Source organism: Lepisosteus platostomus, chromosome 18 (assembly GCF_059453375.1).
Source record: "Lepisosteus platostomus isolate fLepPlt1 chromosome 18, fLepPlt1.hap1, whole genome shotgun sequence".
Lineage (NCBI taxonomy): Eukaryota > Metazoa > Chordata > Actinopteri > Semionotiformes > Lepisosteidae > Lepisosteus > Lepisosteus platostomus.
Genome location: NC_142628.1, coordinates 12,060,862 through 12,080,150, shown reverse-complemented (window position 1 = coordinate 12,080,150; position 19,289 = coordinate 12,060,862).

Here is a 19,289-nt window from a genome sequence, read left to right as displayed (position 1 = left end):
TACTTGTAAAATGTAAACAGAACATACCATGTGTACTTTTGACATGAGTTGACAATGGTAGATATTGCCACCTTGAAGACAGTGGCTTGCACTGTGAAATCCAGAACTGCTGCACTGGCTGACTTAGCGACGGGTGTGATAACATGTGACAAAGTCAAAACGAGATAAGAGTCAAGGAAAAAAAATCAATCTCATTTGTTGATTGGATGAATTGTGCAGCACATTTAGGTTTATTGAAAATCATCCTCAGTGCCCTTACGCGTCACATAACAAAAATTGGAAAGCATCTTCTCTGATAGAATGAGCTATACACATTCATTTCTTTCTCAAGCAAAATGTTTTTTTTAAAGAACAATAGAGGTCCCTATGATAATGCAGAAGCCAATACAAGACTGTTTCTGTGCAATAATGAGAACAAGGCCTTTGTATGTGCATTTTAGCCAGAAGCTCTTTTTTAGAAGTGATGTGCATTTTAATAATTCCAATTATTGTAATTCTGAATTCCAATTCACTTAGAAGCTGAAGCATTCTCTACAGAGTCATTAAACTAGGGATCAAGCTCACAAATATGTATATGCAATCCTCTCCCTCCCAGCTGATTACAACAAATACTTAAACAAACAAGTTCCAGTACCATAAACAATGTGATTCCACCATAGATTAACTGATTTCTCTCATGCTTTCTTTGGCATCCCTGGAATTTGATAAGCCACCCACTTGGCCATCTCCATTCATGTTGTGTCTCTCCTCAGTCCCCTTCATCTTTTATCCGATCTCTGTTCCCTCTCTGACTAAAGGGAGGTATTCATCCCTAATGAACTGCTGAAATCATGCAAACAGCTTGGCTTGGAAGACTGGGGGATGCTTGGAAAGGCAGGGCTTTTCACAGGATTACATTTTGTTTTCTTTAGAAAGAGAGAGAGAGAAAAAAGAAAAAAATCTGACTGCATCGTTTTCTCAACCTAAAGAAATGCAAGCAGTTGTGAATGAAAAATGCAATCTATGCACTGTCAGTCAATGGCTGCTAAAGTCCCATGAACTTTCCCAACCCAGCTAAACAGTTTTACTCAAGGTGCCATATATCTTGCATAAAATATACGTATATGAGATTTATCAAACATAAAATATTAATAAAATATATTGCTTTAATCTGTAACGAACATATGTGTTGTTAATGAGTCTTGGTTAAAAAGATATTGAGGCTTAAATTGTGTTCCTTAGTTTTATTGGTCCATGCAATTTTATTTGACACAGTATTTCTTTTATTCATGGTGACCCTGGAAGAAAAAAAAGGGAACAATGTGATGATATAATATCATTAATCTAATTAATTGTTGACTAATTTTCATGCAATTACGTACGTAATACCATTAGAATATGGAAGTACTTCAATTAGATTGGTATATTAACAAAACAAAACAATTTTTATTTTGCTCCAGAACAAAATGTCATATAATTTCTCTCTCCAGATCTAGTCTATTAAAAATCCACAAACTATTCAAGCATGTTTTCTTCAATGTGATCTACACTCATATGGTTTCCCACTTAAGAGGTTTCTCCATACTTCCATGCAGTAATAGCTGTGAAAATCCCCATGTCAGAGCTTCTGGAAGTCTTTCCTTCTGGAAGGAGGGATGAGGTGGGGAAAACCCCATCCGAAATATTTGCAAGTTTCCGTGCTCAGTACATATACATTTTAACAAACATATACAGCTGGAGGACTGAAACACATATCATTTTGTTTTCTTTAGGAAGAGAGAGAGAAAAGCAGTTGTGGATGAATAAAGCAATCTATGCATTTTCAGTCAATGGCTGTTAAAGTCTCGTGAACCAGCTAAACAGTTTGACTCAAGGTGTCATATATTTTAAATAAAACATAAGTATATGGGATTTATTAGACATAGCATATTAATAAAGTATATTGCTTTAAACTGTAATTAACTGCCCTGAGAATATGTACAGAGAAACCAAGAATTAGGTTTTAAAGGAGTATTTAAGTGCAGGTGCTGTTGATGATGCACACTCCATACATATAGCGGTACTCTTTTGCTTACATTTGCCTACATTGCACATACTGGCAAAACATTTCAGAATCCAGAAGAACTTGAGAAATTGTATCCAGTTTTCAACATTTCACAGGAGATGCGGATATGCTGCAATTGTTACATTGCACAAGATAAACTATTTGGTTTAGAGATTTAATCGGAAAACGATTAGTTTGCAATAGGATACCCCACAGCTCTTCAGAACCAGAACACATTTTTGTTTCAAAAGCCATAAAGTTAGTTCATAAGAAATATAAATATTTTGACATTCAGAGAACTTTTATATGTTATTCTTTAGAGGCAAGACCTTTGTGGAAAGGACTTCTGTAAAAAAAAGTGAATCAATTCCTTTTTTAATTATGCTCTTAAGATAAGAAAAGACCAACGTCACATCTTCAAAGACCTTTGGCAAAATCACTGATTTGTGATTTGACGCTATGACGTACCAGTAGCACAAGCGTGGGTTAGCTCACTGGAGTATATGCAGAAATGATACCTTAAAAATGATGAATAAAGTGAATAGCATGCTCCGTTCTCATGCTATAATTTTCATCAGGAAATTAGATGCAGGTGCCTCGTAAAAAGCAACAACAACAGAAAACTTTTATGAGAGTTTATTAAAGTTACACATGAGCTAATCAGGAAGCACTTTTTGTTACAGGTGTAGCTTTGTGGTTGTTGTGTTTGTAGGCAACACTATCTTCCCAAGATCATAACATCACTGTAATACTCAGTCAGCAGACCCAATTTAGACCCCCTACTATAACATTTACTGAAGACTCTTGTCTATACTTGGTTCAAAAATACCAATGGAACACCAGTGATGCTAATTAATTGAACAGATAGCTCGAGGCCTTCATGTGCACTACATAGCCCACCCTTTAGCATATCCTTATGGTTTATTTTTAACAAGGCAGCAATAAATAACTGCAAATGTTGTGTTAATGTTTTTGATTCTTACAGTATGCAGAACTGTATGTTGTAGCAACAGAGTGTTTTTTCAGAACTTTTTTTTCCACCAAGTGCTGTGTGGCTCAGACACGTGTTAAAATACCTTTAAAATGATATTTGTTTACTTCACTTATTATTACTCAACTAATAATAAAAAAAACGTAATGCAGTAACCAGTGATTGCAGAATAAGATGCTGGAGGCGGAGTTACTTGAATAGGTACATACTCTATTAGTAACGTATGAAATTGGACAATGACAAAGTTATTGGGGATAGTAATATTTTAGTAATCAAAAATAAAAATACTACTGCATTTGTTAAATTTCCCAAAAAAGAAAAAGTGTCATCCTTTACACATGACTAAATTGTCCAGAATGAGACAGAAATGAGCGCAGGCATTCACATGTTGACACAAGTTGAAGAGTGAGAACAAAAATCGAGTTAAACTGAGGTGAGGACATATCCTTTTAGATGGTTTCTGTGGGTGAATAGCGACAGGTTTTCCTTTTGGAAATGGCAAGCTTGATGTAACAGTCGAGAATGCTATAAAATCAATAGATATTTGTTAAACCCAGTTTTAGTTACAAGCTCTTTAAGTCTAGCATGATGGTCTTTTGGACTGGAAATTTACCTATGTCTCATGATGCTGGTAAAGATCCAGCAAAGAGCTACAGCAAGTTGAACGGATCCTTATGTGACAACATGCAAATGTTTTAATTTTGAACAAATGCTCTAGATACACATTCTGTTGTTTAAAGGCAATTTGCTTCATTCTGTTTTACCTACAATCTCAATGTCATGTCCTGCACTTTCTGTAAGCTTCAGTATGTTAGTTTTCTTTCTTTTTCATTCTCCACTTTCCCTGGGAAAATAAGTGAATATTCTGCATTGCAACTGGAAGCTCAAGGAGGCCCCTATACTCTTTTGTACATTAGTCTATATCCAGTTTCTCAAGTTTATCAACTTTACAGCTTCATATTTGTGTTTTTATTGGTTTGCTTGTTTAACATCTCATGTCTTGTTTCCCTTAATTTGATATTCCCATTTTGACATGGGTAACACAGTTACCAGCAGGAAAAGGCAGAGATAAGATGTTATAAAGCAATTAGCCCTTAATATGGGCCAACTCACTATAATGGAACATTTACAGAGAAGCACAAAACAAATTGGAAAAAAAAACTTTATCAGAAGGGACCAGGGCTTTCTACACTCCCTGTACAATTGTAGTGATAAGCAAATTCTAGGTATTGCAGTTCTTTTAAAAAGGTGGGTCCTCATTTGAGGTGGTAGAAAACAGAAGGAAACTTCTAATATCATTATGCATGGTTTCTAATATGCTTTATACCTGTCCACAAACTTCCCTTTCAGTCATTTTCTTTCTTTAGACCTGCTTGTGTCTTTTCCACTAGTTGTTTCAGAATGTCAAGGCTGAGTGACTTGCGAATATTACGGAAGTTGCAGAAAAGGCAGTTGCACAAAACCACTGAATTAATTTTAAAAAGTGACGCTTTGCTGTGTTGAAAAATATGCTGACTGCCAAAGTTGGGACATGAAGCAGGTTTTGAAAATATGAAGCCATGTATCATTCTTATTTTTTGTACTGTCATCAGCAGTATTGATTTTTGAAGAGAGTAAACCAAATTCTATAGAAAATAGTTCTGTTATACACCATCACGATTAAACTTTCACTATATTGCTCCATATTTTTAATGGGAATTTGTGTTGGTCTGTGGTGATATTAGAGTTACTGTAGAGCTTAATAGAGTCATGCTGGTGTGTTAATAATCACACACATCAGAGATACCTGTGAATCTGTCACTGTTCACACTAAGATCTCTGGAGCTAAATTTTTACATGTGTGAGGATTAAGGAGTCATACAGGTTACCATGTTAAATGTTTTCCGTAAACTCATCCCTTTTGTTCTTGCGTCTGCTAAAATTCTTCACAAGCTGTGGTCTTTTCAACGTACTGTCAAAATCATCCACTGTGCACAAAAACTGTTAGCAAGACTGAGGAATACTGTATAAGATTTTATAATAAATTTGAATAGGAAAATACATCAGCAGCAAAATACAAAGGAACAAGGAGACATTCATACCACTCTGCAAAGTGAAAAGAATAAAAAAAGAAAAGAGACAGCATTTCAGCTGTCAAGCCCTCTGAACCACAAGCCTGAAGAAGTTCTCCACTGCCAAAACCTTGCTATGACGTTTTTCGTTTCAGCATGGACTACTAGTCCAGGACCTCTAGTTGTTCATTTAAGACTTTATGTAGCCTGTTCAACGGGAACACCACCGTTTCTGATATCCTTTTAAAGGAGGGGGAGAAACAGAAGCAAGCACCAACCACATAAAAAAATACATTACTCGTTGCTAACAAAACACGTGCAGATTGGTGTCCACAAGATTGTTTTCTTCTGACTGTCATACAGCTCTAAGACATGTGTTTCTCTCCAAGATGAAGGCACACTGCTTTATGTTTTTTATTAGCTCTCCACAGTGAATGGAGGCTGAGTACTGCCTCTGTGGCCCCTGTTTTATGTGCCTGTTTGCTGATGACTAAACCATCTAACTTGCAGTCACACTGTAGGTCAATTTTGACTGCCTTTTATTAGTCTGCCAGTATATTTTAATGTTTGAGAGCACTTGCTACATCCTTGTGTGCACTGTACATTCATACACCTGAAGCAGGAATGAATCTCATCGTAGAAAAAAACTATGAAGAGCTACAAAATTCATACTCAGCTTGTTCTTGATATTATGAATAGAGTTTATAAAAGTCCAGCTTTACGATTTCAACTTACATGTACAGTCTTTGCTATTATTTGAACTTCATCTTCATGATGTACACAATGTAAAAAATGCAGGTAAAAAAAGAGAACATGAGACTCTAATGGTATTGGAAGTGTGAAGCTAGCTTTATTGATAATTTAGATTTTTGTTTTACTTTAAAATGAAAGGGTTTGCCTGTCTTTGTTGTGCACTTATCTATTTTCTTAGCTCTCCCATGCTATATTACAATTAACTACTGAATCTTGTAACTTACTTCCTGACAAGAAAGCAGTGAAATCGTTCCCTGTACTTAACTACAGGGAGGTGGTCCTTATTGCTAAACCATGCTTTACCAGCAGCTGCTTATCCCAGAGTAAAAGAATACAAATCTTCAATGGTGTCTCATTGTTTTCTTGGCGACGGTTGCTCAGACTCCTCAATGGGTTGGGAGCTAAACCCCTGTCTTCCTCCCAGGCTCCCAGCTGCAGGCCTGAGGAACATGATGGCTGTGCCGTTTTAGTGAATGAAACCTGAGTACCGACCACATGCAAAGAATGGAATTTATGGCTATTTAACTGCTTTTCCTGTCATAAGATTCTAACAGGGAACCTATAACTGGAGAGGACAGGCCTATGGGTTGCTGCAGTCAACTGCAGGTTTTCTCCAGAATGACACAATTATGCCACAAATGATCTACTGTAAAAAAAAAAAAAAAAAAATACATCTGGAACGAAAGCCAGTCAGCTATGTTAGAGGAGAGCTCTTCAGTTAACTATTGAGAGCTACATAACTCAGGGCAGAGACAGTTACCTCACACAAACTTTGTGGGCATTGTCTTTTCCTCTGATTGGGTGGCTTAGCTAGCTACTGAGCCAATAAGAAGACCACAGTGCATGACCATTCATGAAAAACCAGAAAGGCACTGTCTGACTGAACGAACAGGATGTGGGGTAGTGTTAAGGTTATCACTTCCTCGCATGCCTTCCTCTGCAGTTTAGAATGTTTTTTAAAATTCATCCTTGGGGTCCTAATTCTGGTTGTCCAATGCAGAAGTGCTGTTTTTACTTTATAAGAAAACAGAACTGATGAGCTTCTGTATTTCTACAGCCTCTCTGGAAATCCAAACTCAACCCTTGTTGTAGTTATTTTTTTTTTCTTATGCGATGAAGTCATTTTTCCTGCTGATTGAAATCATCTGTTTGCAGTTCCCTGACAAATTAATTGAACTTTACTCTGGTTTAAAGGGGGCCTTCTGACTTCTAAAACAGACTCTGTCTGCAGTCTTTCTCTCTCACACACACACACACAGACGAACATAATTTAATCTTCGGGTCTTTAAAGGAATTTACATTTCCTTCAGCTCAATGAAAGGGGCATTTGTTCTGCTGATAGCATTTCAACTCTAAAAACATTGTGAGAAAATTGAGTTCAGCATTTGGCTTATATCCCCAAAACTGGTAAATGCCCCCAAAGACCTTGTCAGATTTTATGGCCACCAGCGTAACCTGGTTGAAGGTTGAAAGGAAATGTGCATAAAATTTGATGTGTTCCATCCTTAAGGCCCTGCTTTTTTCTATATGTTTCTTTTCCACCATCTTTTCATGTCAGCCACCCACCCACACAGAAGTATAGTGGCAAAGAATGTCTGGCTTTGGGTCCAGCTCAACTGCTCTTTCGAGAAAGTCTCCAGTAACTCTTGGCGTTTTTCCCTTCTCTGTAATCAGCATTAGAGGTCACTTTGCTGGATGGAGGATTTGTTGCAGCATGTTGCCAAAACCTACCATATAAAAAGCTGCAGAATTTGATTTCGGAGTATTTTGGATACAAACAAAAGGCTGAACTACTAAAAGCTGGCTGCCTTGCAAACCTGGTGGGCAATTCTCTCTAAAATAAGGTAAATGTTAATGTTTTAGATGGCACGTCACCTTGTTCTGTTGTTATTATTAGCAAAACTTCTGGGGGAAAAAAATCATCTATGAGAATCCTATAATTCCTATAATGGGATAATCTATAATCTATCAATTCTATAACACTCTATGTAAATCAAAATTGAACAATTATTTCAGATCATAGGAGAGGTTACAAATGAATGGAAGGCCCATCCAGTGTATTTGTTGTTTCATTTAGCAATTTTAAAATCTGTAGCATTACTTATACTCTTCACAATCGAGTGCAATGCATTATATAAATCTAATTTAGGAGATTATATCCTAATTACATGATTTCCTAAACATTGTGCTAGGAACCGTCTTTATTGTGAGGATTATAAATGTAAGTTCCAGCTGAAACTGAACAAGCGCAGTATATTTAATGAGCACCTTTTGTGTCATATGAGCCTCACATGCATTTGTCAAGCACTGATGTATTTTCCCTTTTTCGTTTCTGTTGAGAGAGTCATATCCTCTGTAACCTCCTGCCTGGGAAGTCCATAGCCAGATCTCTGGCTACATCTTCAAGTAAAGGCTTTCTCTGCTGTTGCTGTAGCTAAAAAATAGAAAAAAACTACCACATTGCAGAGATTTCCTGAGTCATGCATTGCCAGCACACTTTATTTCTATCATTTTGCATTTTTTGGTGCTTTAGTCATAATGGAAGCAGGAAATATTTTCTGCATAATCCAACATTTTCATCCTGTCCGTGGTATCTCTGTTTTCGTTTAATGTTTATTATTGTCTTTCTATTTTTGAGGGACTTTCATTTTGCCTGGTGATTTTGAGGCACACCCCTGGAAATCCTGGGGATGTCCACAAATTTATTAGCTGAAGCACTAATGGTGACTTTGGCAGTTTGTTTTGCTCTCCTAATAAAAAGTTGTATTGGTGCCCAAGAGTGAGTCATTGTCCCCTTCTGTATTTAGCCAAAAACAGATACAGGAGTTCTGAAGCAGTTTCCTGTTGATAAGAGATAAAGTGAAGGAGAAGCCTGACAATATGATGGCCAAGTTACAGCAAATCATTTCCTCAACAGGACCAATATCTTAAATTTAAAAATGAAAAAAGAGGATTGTATTTTGGGATTTCCTCATCAAAAAGAAGCTTCATTTCCTTTCAGATGGTAGTTTGATATGAGCTAAACAAAATGGCACGATTCTTTGTTAAAGTACATCCCTTATTTCAAAACATCAACATTCGTCTCCAGTCTTCATTGAAGTTAATTTAACATGTGTGCGCATTACACAGAACAGTGTAGCTTTTCACCCCCCTACTATACTGTATGTACAACAGTATAAGCTCCAACTAAATGTGGATTTGATGAAAACAGACAAAAAAGACCACTGATTAAGCTCTTTGGAATGCCTTTTTTTGTAGTAGACAAAATAGGCTTTTAATAAGCAATAAAGGTATCTGTAGCAGGATATTAATCAGTGTTCAGAAGGACTAATCAAGTGATTTTTATTCATTATTCAACAATGGATATAACATAAAAAGCCTTGCAGTAATCTGGTAGTACATAGGTCTCAAGTCTACATTCTCCTGGCCAAAACCTGGAATCAAAGCACGGAATCAGGAATCTTGAATAAATTCTTTTAAATACATACTGTATATAACAGTTATGTCTTTGGTCTGTAGTGGAATCTTTTATAGAATAATACCATACTTGTCTTGTTTTCATGCCTTTCTTCTGAGTTTTCATACACTGACCTTTATTTAGTCATGCAGTTGATATTTTAAAAGGTACTTTGATTCATCCAGATGTTGAGCCTTTGAGAACCGTCAGATTTTTCAATATATTTCAATCTTGTTATATGTTGGCATTTATATTGTTATTTTGCAGAATTCTTCCAGGGCAGGTATGAACTATAATCTTTAATTATTAGTTACTACCATCGGATTTCCATTACTTGTAAGAGTGTCTCAAAACAGCAGCCAGCTCTAGAGCACTGTGTTCTTTTGTATTTACTGAAGAAAGCATGTGCATGTAAAAACAGGAGTGGTAATTAGCAGGTATGTATTAAAGTATGAATAATAAGATTTTTACATGTTTCTCATCTATACTCTAAATTCTAAAACTAGACCTATATGTTTTGTCTATATTTATTATAACTTTCACTAATTAACATAATGAATCACTACTTATTTTACAGAAGTGGTTTAAAGAGCATTTATATTATTTTATATTGAGCATATTATTCTAATAATGTCCATAAGCTGTGCATATATGTAAAAAATGACTACTAAATTCTTTAAATAAGCCTTGATTTTAAAACATTAAAATAGATCACCATTACTTCTGAAGCTTCAAAATTACGGGCTATGATGATGGCATTACTCTGGTGACAGTGCAGAAGATTGAACCAGCTTGCAGAAGATTGTGGTTCTAACAAATAGGTGTGTATTATTCAAGTTAGAAAACAACGTTATTATTAAAGTAACCATGTTCTAAATCATTTGTTCTTTGATCCAATTTGTTGATCCATTTAAAACTTTGTTTTGCTTGAGGAAGGGGTATTTTTCTTTCATTGACCAAAGCAACAGAACCAAGTCAAAGTCAATGAAAAGGAAGCAGGAACAGAGCATTGCATAGTATACATATCTCAGGGGTGAAACTGTGGGAGGGGTGGAGTTTGCTCAAGGTTCCACAGTACATGTGGAAACCATATATGACAAAGCTGTTGTTTTAGTACTTATAGAAGCATTGCTGAAAAATCATTTATCTTTTATATCTACTCTATTACACAGAAATTAAATCTTAAGACAAAGGACTTATAAAAGTAATAATAATTAATTAATAATTGTTTGCACTTTTGTAGCCTTTTTCTTGACACTCCCCTCAAAGCGCTTTACAGGTAATGGGGATCCCCTCCACCACTACCAATGTGCAGCCCCACCTGGTTGATGCGACGGCAGCCATAGTGCGCCAGAACGCTCCCCACACATCAGCTATCAGTGGGGAGGAGAGCAGAGTAATTAAGCCAATTCATAGATGGGGATTATTAGGAGGCCATGATAAAGGCCAATGAGAAATCTGTCCAGGACACCCAGGGTTACACCCCTACTCTTTTCGGGAAACGCCCTAGGATTTTTAATGACAACAGAGAGTCAGGACCTTGGTTTTACGTCTCATCTGAAGGACAGCGCCTTTTTTTACAGTATTAGGACCCACATAAACCGTAAGGAAGTGAAGGCTTCCTACATAATACAAAGGATTTGTTTTACAAGAAACCGTTGCGGCAATGTGCCTGTTCTATGATGGGCGTAGTCTTCTAAGTATCCATGTGGTAGTTGTCATGTTTAATGTTATGCAGAGATAATTTCTTAACATTTAATGTTGCATTCAGTGATAAATCTAACTTTAGCCTTCACTGAATCCATACTATATATGTCCAACCTCTTACAGATGTAGTACGTAACGATACACATTAGGTATAAAAGAATACATACAGATGTATATTAGTTGTCAGCAGGTCTAGGAAAATACTTTCTTAACAGCGGTGCAGGACTGTATTAGTGCCAAGCATTAAGTATTGGAACTAACAGCATTTGTTGTGTTTTTAATGCCTCTTGGTATATAAATGATTAATGCACTCTGCTGTATAGCTGAGACTGTTCATCTTTATAATAATAACACAATCTAACATTTAATGCTGCCTGTGTGAATGGAGCCAACCTCTTATCTTGCGATGGGATTGGAAGGGCTGAGGCTATTCTGGGGCCTCTGAGAAAGCAGCCGATCCAAGGCTATTTATGGTGGTCTACTGGGTCCACTGTGGGTGGCGTAGAGAGCAGAAATGAAGGTCACCCTTAAAAAGTTGGGGGGGAATTTGAACTCAAGTTTTGTCTCCAGACTCTGGCTTTAATATTCACTTGAGCTTGGCACAAACAGAAAGGAAAGCTGGATGGCTTTACACAGGACAAGACCTTGAATTAAGCACAATTGTTTGTAAGGAAGTCATCCAAAATATGCTGCAATGACTTCCTTTCTTTTCTGAACACTTACAGTATGAATGAAACAGCTGCTTGTGGACATTGGAACTGTCAAATGGTACGACTTAAAATTGAGGGTTTGAACATGATAATACCCGGAGCAAGGGAGGGTATTCAAAACAAGGCCCATAAAGTGCGGAAATGTCCCCGAGCTCATTTGCTCGAGGACAATTTAAGCTCTGTTCAAATAACGCATTTTATGAGTTTCCCACTGACGTGTTGATATAGATGCAGCGGCTTCGAGTAGTTTTAATACAAACTACAGGTTATTTCATCGTTGCTTTTTTGGGTCTCTGCAAAAAAGGTATGTGAGCTTATATAAGGCATATATTATATCAAAGGTTCTTGACATGTGGCCACTTACTGGTGAACAATTTGTAAAAATATTTCAAATTGAAAGCAGACTTAATTTACCCTTAGAACATGTCTGTTCTGCAACCAGCAGGGAGTTTTGTCCTGGAAAGTTTCAATAAAAAACTGCATTTAAAGACTTAAAAACAGTTTGAAGTTGTAAACAGTGCAGCCAGAGGATTTCACAAGCTCTGCTCCTTTGTATTATAATTATCAGCAAATATCTCCAGATGGTGTAAAAGAAGACAATATAAAGATCCTATAAGATCAGGAGGGGTTTTGCTTATCCAAATGAAGAAACAATTGACAAATGTTCCTTTCAGGGAATATATTTACAGTAAGATGTTTTATTGCGAACTGAAAATGTGTGCTATCATGTAAAGTAGGAGGGACATGAAGGGGGAGAGTGGGAGTAAAAGGTATACATTTACCTAATTAAATCAATTTTATTTTTTATATCTGTAATAAAGAATTTATGTTTATGCAAAACATATAGACTAAGGTAATAAAACTAGAACATAAGAACTGTAGCAGGCAAATTTTAATTTAAATGTTAAGTGAAATGTATTCTTGGAGAAAAACGTCAAAATATAGTCAGGAACGAACAATTAAAAACAAAGTAATTGAACGATAGAAAGTCCTGTCTTATTCCAGAATGGAGAAATATTATTATATTATTTTCTAACTTATTTTGTATCTTCGAATCTTATATGAGACTGTTGTATCAGCCTCTTTATTCAAACACACTGCACATGGAACAGAAACAAGGTCTTTTATGCCATGGTATAGAGGTCAGTCACCCATTTCTGAAGCACGAAATAACAATGCATTGTTCTTGGAGCTCCAAAGACATACATGTTATGCTAATTCAAAGAAGATTAGGAAGGCATTTATGGTATACTAGACTGCATGGACACAATCAAGCTTTAAGTTGATCAATATTTTCCCGATGTAATTGGAACGTCTCATTATGTCTCTAAATGTACAAAGCCCCCATTTCAGCCCCAACCCTAATAAAAAATGGGGCCGTCTTCTCAGAGTGTCACCCTTCCTTCACCCCATACTCATTAACTTCCCATGTCTGACATTGTTACATAAACTATGGGCATCCACCTGTCAGATTCTGTTGTTAGACTCTGAAGTGACGACAAATGCCTTCCCCAATACTGAATGCAGGGCAGGCATGGGCCTTGCCTTGTGATTGGTTCTGACATGTTACTGCACCTAAAATGTCCTGGTCCAGTCACAATATGCCCTAAATTTGGACCCTTGTCTATTGTTAAAAACTAGGTCAAGAGGCTAAGCAAAAAACGCCAATGCAGACTGCAGAGATTGATCAGAAAAGATGGCTGATCACATTTATTGATGTGAGGCTTAAATCCTCAGGCTATGCCACTAATCTAGGGCTCTCAACTGCGCCTTTAGACGTAATTAGCGATATAGGACATATGGAGGTGATTACTATATAACAATATTGACAGGCTTCATTTGTGCTACAGCATGAATTTATAAGGCAAAAATAGAAATATGATGAGGTAAACTTATTAGTGGGCACTAGCAAATATTTTATCTTTGCATTATTGTTGAAATCATATTCTTTTTATCCTGATCTTTACTCTAAAGTTAATGCATATAGTGTATTAGAATATATAGGCTTTGGGCAAAAATAAACACAATTCCCATATTCAACCAATTTTATAAAGCATCTACAATTTTATAAGGACACACACAAATAAACCATTGCATTTCTTAATTACAAATTATGAAAAATATGAGCTTCAAATGTTTACTTAAAAGAGACACCTCTTTATGTTTAAAGTCTAGATAAATCTAGACCTTTCATAAGAAAAAAATAGATTTTAAAAGTAAAATGAAAATGAAAGTCAAATCATTTAACACTTTTTTTAATTGTCTGCATGGATGTGAAGCATCATTTTTTTTACCAGATGACTTCATTTTTCACTGAAATATCATGCGACATGTCGGCTGCATTATAAAATATACTTCAGTTTTTATAATAAATTATATCTGTTTTTATTTTCTAAATCTGTAAGTACCTAATTCAAGGATCTGTGTAATCCATCAATTGTACTATTTAACATGCAACAATTTCAATAAATCAAAGTTATATGTTTTAAGTCTCTTACAGATCACAATTCATTTAGTCAAACCTGAAAGCCTGGGTGATCAAAGTCTACAAATGGCATACACCAACCTATTGCATGAACACACAGTGTCTGAACTTGAATTAGCTGTCATTACATTGTCTCAGTGAGTTAAGCCATGTAATCACATTGTTAAGCATTCAATGTCAATACTATGTTTCAAGGTTGTATTAAGACTTAATGTTCAATACATACCATATGTGTCAGTTGCATAGCTTGAAATGTCTGTTGATGTTAGTTAAGACCTGACATGAATTTTTATTTTATTTTTTAAAGAAACTGAGATTTTAGGCAATATGTTAAAGAACAGGTTTGGCTAAAATTCAGAACAATTATTTTAAGTTAAAAGCACAGTTACCTAGAGGCAAAAATACCCTTTTTGTCATTTTGGTTTTATGATCTTCTTACACTGCTCCTGAAGCACAATTTTTAAATGTCCATTTTTTGTCTAGAGCTTGAAACAGTGATTCTATCTAAAACTTTATCAGAAACAGACTGAGATGAACTTTCCCTCACAAAATACTATTTAATTATATGATTCTTACAAGGAACAGAAACCGGTTGTTAGAATCAGCAGGGAAAAAAAATCTTTTTATATCTTAAAGCTGAATGCAAATAGATGGTTAGCTAAGCAGATTTTATTTCATTTTTTTTTCTGAGAAGTCTGACTGTATAAAGTTAGCAGTGGTAAGTTTTTTTTATTCAAATGATCCAGGCATCCCTATCTTGTTTTGAGTATATTTGAAGAAATAAAATTTGGCAGGCATGAGCTAAGAGCTGATTTGGATATGATTGTTTATAAGATGTTTCTTGGGAAACTGTGCAAGCAACACTGAGTTTATTGAATGAACCTGCTGTATGTATCTGAAGATAATCTGCAAGAATAGAAAACTGAAATAAAAAGTTAGTGAAAATGTCATTCTTGTTATTAAACAATGTGAAAAATGTTTATCGGACAGTCCTGTTCAAATCATCTAGAGCCTGTGCTCAAATAATTAAAAATCCAATTAGTCAACCAAACATACTTCCATTTCTTCAAACCATTTTTTTGTTTCATGGACTTATACAGTTTTTCAAAAAACAGGGTTTGAGTTCACATGGTGGATCAAAGACTTTTCTCAGCATGCGTCCTTCTCCATATTTTAGAAAATAAAAGATCAATCACAGCAGCTCCTGGTTCCACATACTATAATGGTCAGTTTTGTATGACCAGGATCAGCTCTTCATTACTGAAAATTGTATTTACTCTATATATACTCTATATATTATATTGAGAGGCATTAAAAAACATCAAGTGCTACTAGTTCTAAAACTCTTCTCGCTTGTTGCTTCCCAATATTGTGCATATGTATATAAAAAGGCATAACACATTAATTCAGAATTTCTAACATGCCAGTGAAAGGATCGGAGATCTAAACAAGGGGTTACAGTTTGCTCTTACTGATTTTTTTTTTTTGGGGGGGGGGGTCTTTTAATATTCTGGAAGAAAAACAACTTCAGCAAAGTTGCATTGCTGTTCCCTATCCGTAGTAGCGTGGGAAGGCATAAACTGCTGTAATTCAGGGGCAGTAATGTGATTTCCAGCGAAGTGAAGTGAAGACCCTTTTGTTATTTAGCTTCCTGTTCAAACGTCTTGGGGGGATGATATTCGCAGTGATCCTTCTACACTGATTGTATGAATCAGACTAATTCTGGATTCCATTTGGACGGGAAACCATTTTTTTTTCATTAAAATACAGCCATATAAAGGAGACTGCCATGTACAGTATCTGTAGCCTCCTAGTAATCGCAGATCCAATATATCATGTCTTTGATATGTGACTCACATATTAATTTCTTCTTCTAACTCCATCCCCAAGGTTCAAAACAAGGCATTGGTCTTTTAGTTTAAAAATATAAAAATGTGCTAACAGTGCTTCTGTACTGTAAGATGTCAACAACCCCATTAGCTTTGCTTCAATTGCAAGCTTTATCACACTATATTAGCCTTATAGTTCACAGCAATTATAAAATCAATAGCATTTCTGTCTAGGCGCCAGATACAAGCCTCAATTCACCTGATTAGTGGGAGAGACTGCAGTAAGATGCTTTACTTTCTGGCATGGCATGATGTGTATTAATGGATTGCAGTCGATGCAATAATTAAACTCCATTTTAGCCATATTATTACAAAAAGCCAAAGCCTAATATAGATTTTAAGTCTGCATGTGACCAGAATTGAACAGAGCTGATCGATGCCAATAAGATGTTTTGTCGATTTTTGGGTCATTTATTAGTCCTAAAGGTGGAGTAGGCAATGCCTGTGAGAAAACTCTCAGCTGCACTATTTATGTGGGTTTTCGTCAAACAAATTGTGATTATTAAAATAATTAACAGTTTCATTTAAGAGATTTTAGGCCCAGATTTTGCACATTAAGTTTTGTACAAAATAGTTACTCATCACAGTGGATTGGAACATCGAATATGACTTTAATAGTGCTACCCCACCTTAATCAGTTTGTCTACGATTATCCTGAGGGAAATGAACGAATGAATTAAATTGTTTCCAGCATTTGAAAAAGCTCTGGATTCTTTGCAATCGCAATACACAACATATTGCAAACATAAGGAATCCCATGACAGTACCATTCCCTTTTTTCAGGATTTGAATAAGCAAAAGGGAGGAATGGGGTGCAGCTTTAACTGATGTGAATGGACCAAAATGTTTTTAACTCTCAGAGCAATTTAACACAGAAAGAATAGGAAATTAAGACATTGAATGTTGTGTTTGGAATAGGATTAACAAGTTTTGAAAAGCAAAACAGAAAGGCAGTTTCTCCATTATAATGACAATTAATATGTATTGTATACCACATTACATTTCTACAGAGAAATATCAAGCTGTCAGCTAACAGTGACCTTTACAGCAAAGACAAAAATACAACTTGGATCTAATTGTCTGCGAAAATATTTTACTTTTGTCTTTTTTATTTTAATTGAAAGTAAGAATGCGATTAAATAATTTGAAAAAGTCAATCCTGAATCTGAAACCTGAAGAATAAATCAGACATTGTAAATATCCATTGTATATGATAAGTGCATATCCATTGTTGCATTACTAAAACATAAAATGAAAATTTAAATATGCACATCTACATCATACAAGGTTTAGAGGAGTCTGCACATCTGCAGATGATGTTAAAAAACTGAGAAATATTGTCAGGCATTCCCCACTCAAATATAATCTGACAAAAGTAACAGAAAATATTCTGAATTAGGAAAATTCTGTTTAATGAACTATGCAGACTCCTGTCCAGGGAGAGAAACTGTTTCCAATACCTCTTAAAAGAGCCGTTACCCTTGACCATGTGGAGAGTTCAAACTCATGCATGAGTGAATCATCTCTATTCACCTCTGATTTTTTGTTTGTGGGAAGGAAGGCACTATAGAACTACATTTATTAGCCAAGGAAAGACATACAATTTTGAAACCAGAGACTATATTGAAATTCTGACTTTCGTTAATGACACCTGATTGAATAAACCATTTTAGGGTTATCATAAGAAAGATACGTTATCATCAAGAAAGCCGTTTGAAATAGTTTGAAGAGATGGCATTGATTGGGTGGCACTGAAATACTTCCACTGTGATAATAAGCTCAAACTCAAAAAGCAGTCTGAATATGATCTCTCCAAAGCAACTCCCTTGGCATTGCAGAACTATGAAACAACCAATTCTGATATGTCATGAATTTTGAACCGTAACTACTAGATATTGAAATTTGAAGGAATCTGCTCCACGACAGACAGAACATTGTAACTTTAATTTGTAAAGTAAATGATTTCAGCTCTGGATTCCTTTCTAGACACCTCTTTCAATTAGCCTGCAAACGTCCAAAACTTCAGTCTATCAGAAGCATATTTAAAGAGCTGGAAACCTGTTGTTTGTCTTTGTTTGCCCTTATAAAGAACTTGTTACCATACCCAAGTGATTACACATTTAATGGAGTGAATAACTATGATGCTTCACAGTGAAAGGTAAGTTGAGCCAAGAAGCAACCCTTTATTTCAATAGAAATTTGGCCACCCGTGCCTTAAAAAAGAAAAGTACTTAAAGACCTTGGCTGTGATACAAATCATTTATTAAGGAATGTATATGGTTTCCAGGAACGGTCAGGGAAAGGCATCTTGGTTACATAACAACAAGGCCCTATTTGCGGAACCTCAAGACCAAGGAAAGTAAAACAACTGATACACATCAACCAGGGGTTTGTCAGCACCAACAAGTTATTTATTATTATTAAATTCCCTCACCTATGCAGCTGAGCTTCATCTTAGAAATTTTGAAGGGATTGCTAATGACTTGTTTTATGGAGGATATCGGCTGCTAGTAACATTCCTGCGTTTTTATCTGTTTAACCTAAATTGCCTCTGCGCCATCTGAATAAACGATAACTTGAAAAAGGAAGCAGTGGGACAAGATCTTTCACCTTCCTCTGATTGTCATTTTTCAGCTCCTTTGAGCCATGACGTAGGTTCTTTAGAAGTTCCCTTGTTTCACTCTTTACTGTACCTGCGCCACCCTCATCCCTTGAATACTGGCACAAGGCCCTTAACTGGCTGACCAACAGCAGGGCAATACTTGACAGTACCCCATGACTTGCATGAATGGAGTTATTTTTAAACATTTCCTTTCTGCACGTAATGATAGAGTTTTTTTTAATGCATCAAGTCACTGGAGGGTGATTCCACTATTCATTTTTATCATCACGTGAGTTCAAAGAGTGAAACAGAATTGCTTACTTTAAAAAAAATAAATGATCAGGATAAGACTCTCATTTAAGAGCCTCTAACAGTCTCATTGTTTTTACCTATCAAATACAGACATTTATGAAAAAAGCTTATCTATAACACAACACAAAGCAGTTTCTCACAAATTAATGTAGTAAATTCTCAACCCTTCTTTTTAACTTTCTTGAATGCAGTTCCACTATTTAGACATGCATGCCTAATAAATATCCATTCCTTTATCCATATCCTGTGAAATGGTCAAACCTCTTGATAAATAAATACTATAAATTAAAATTACAGAAGTGTCATATC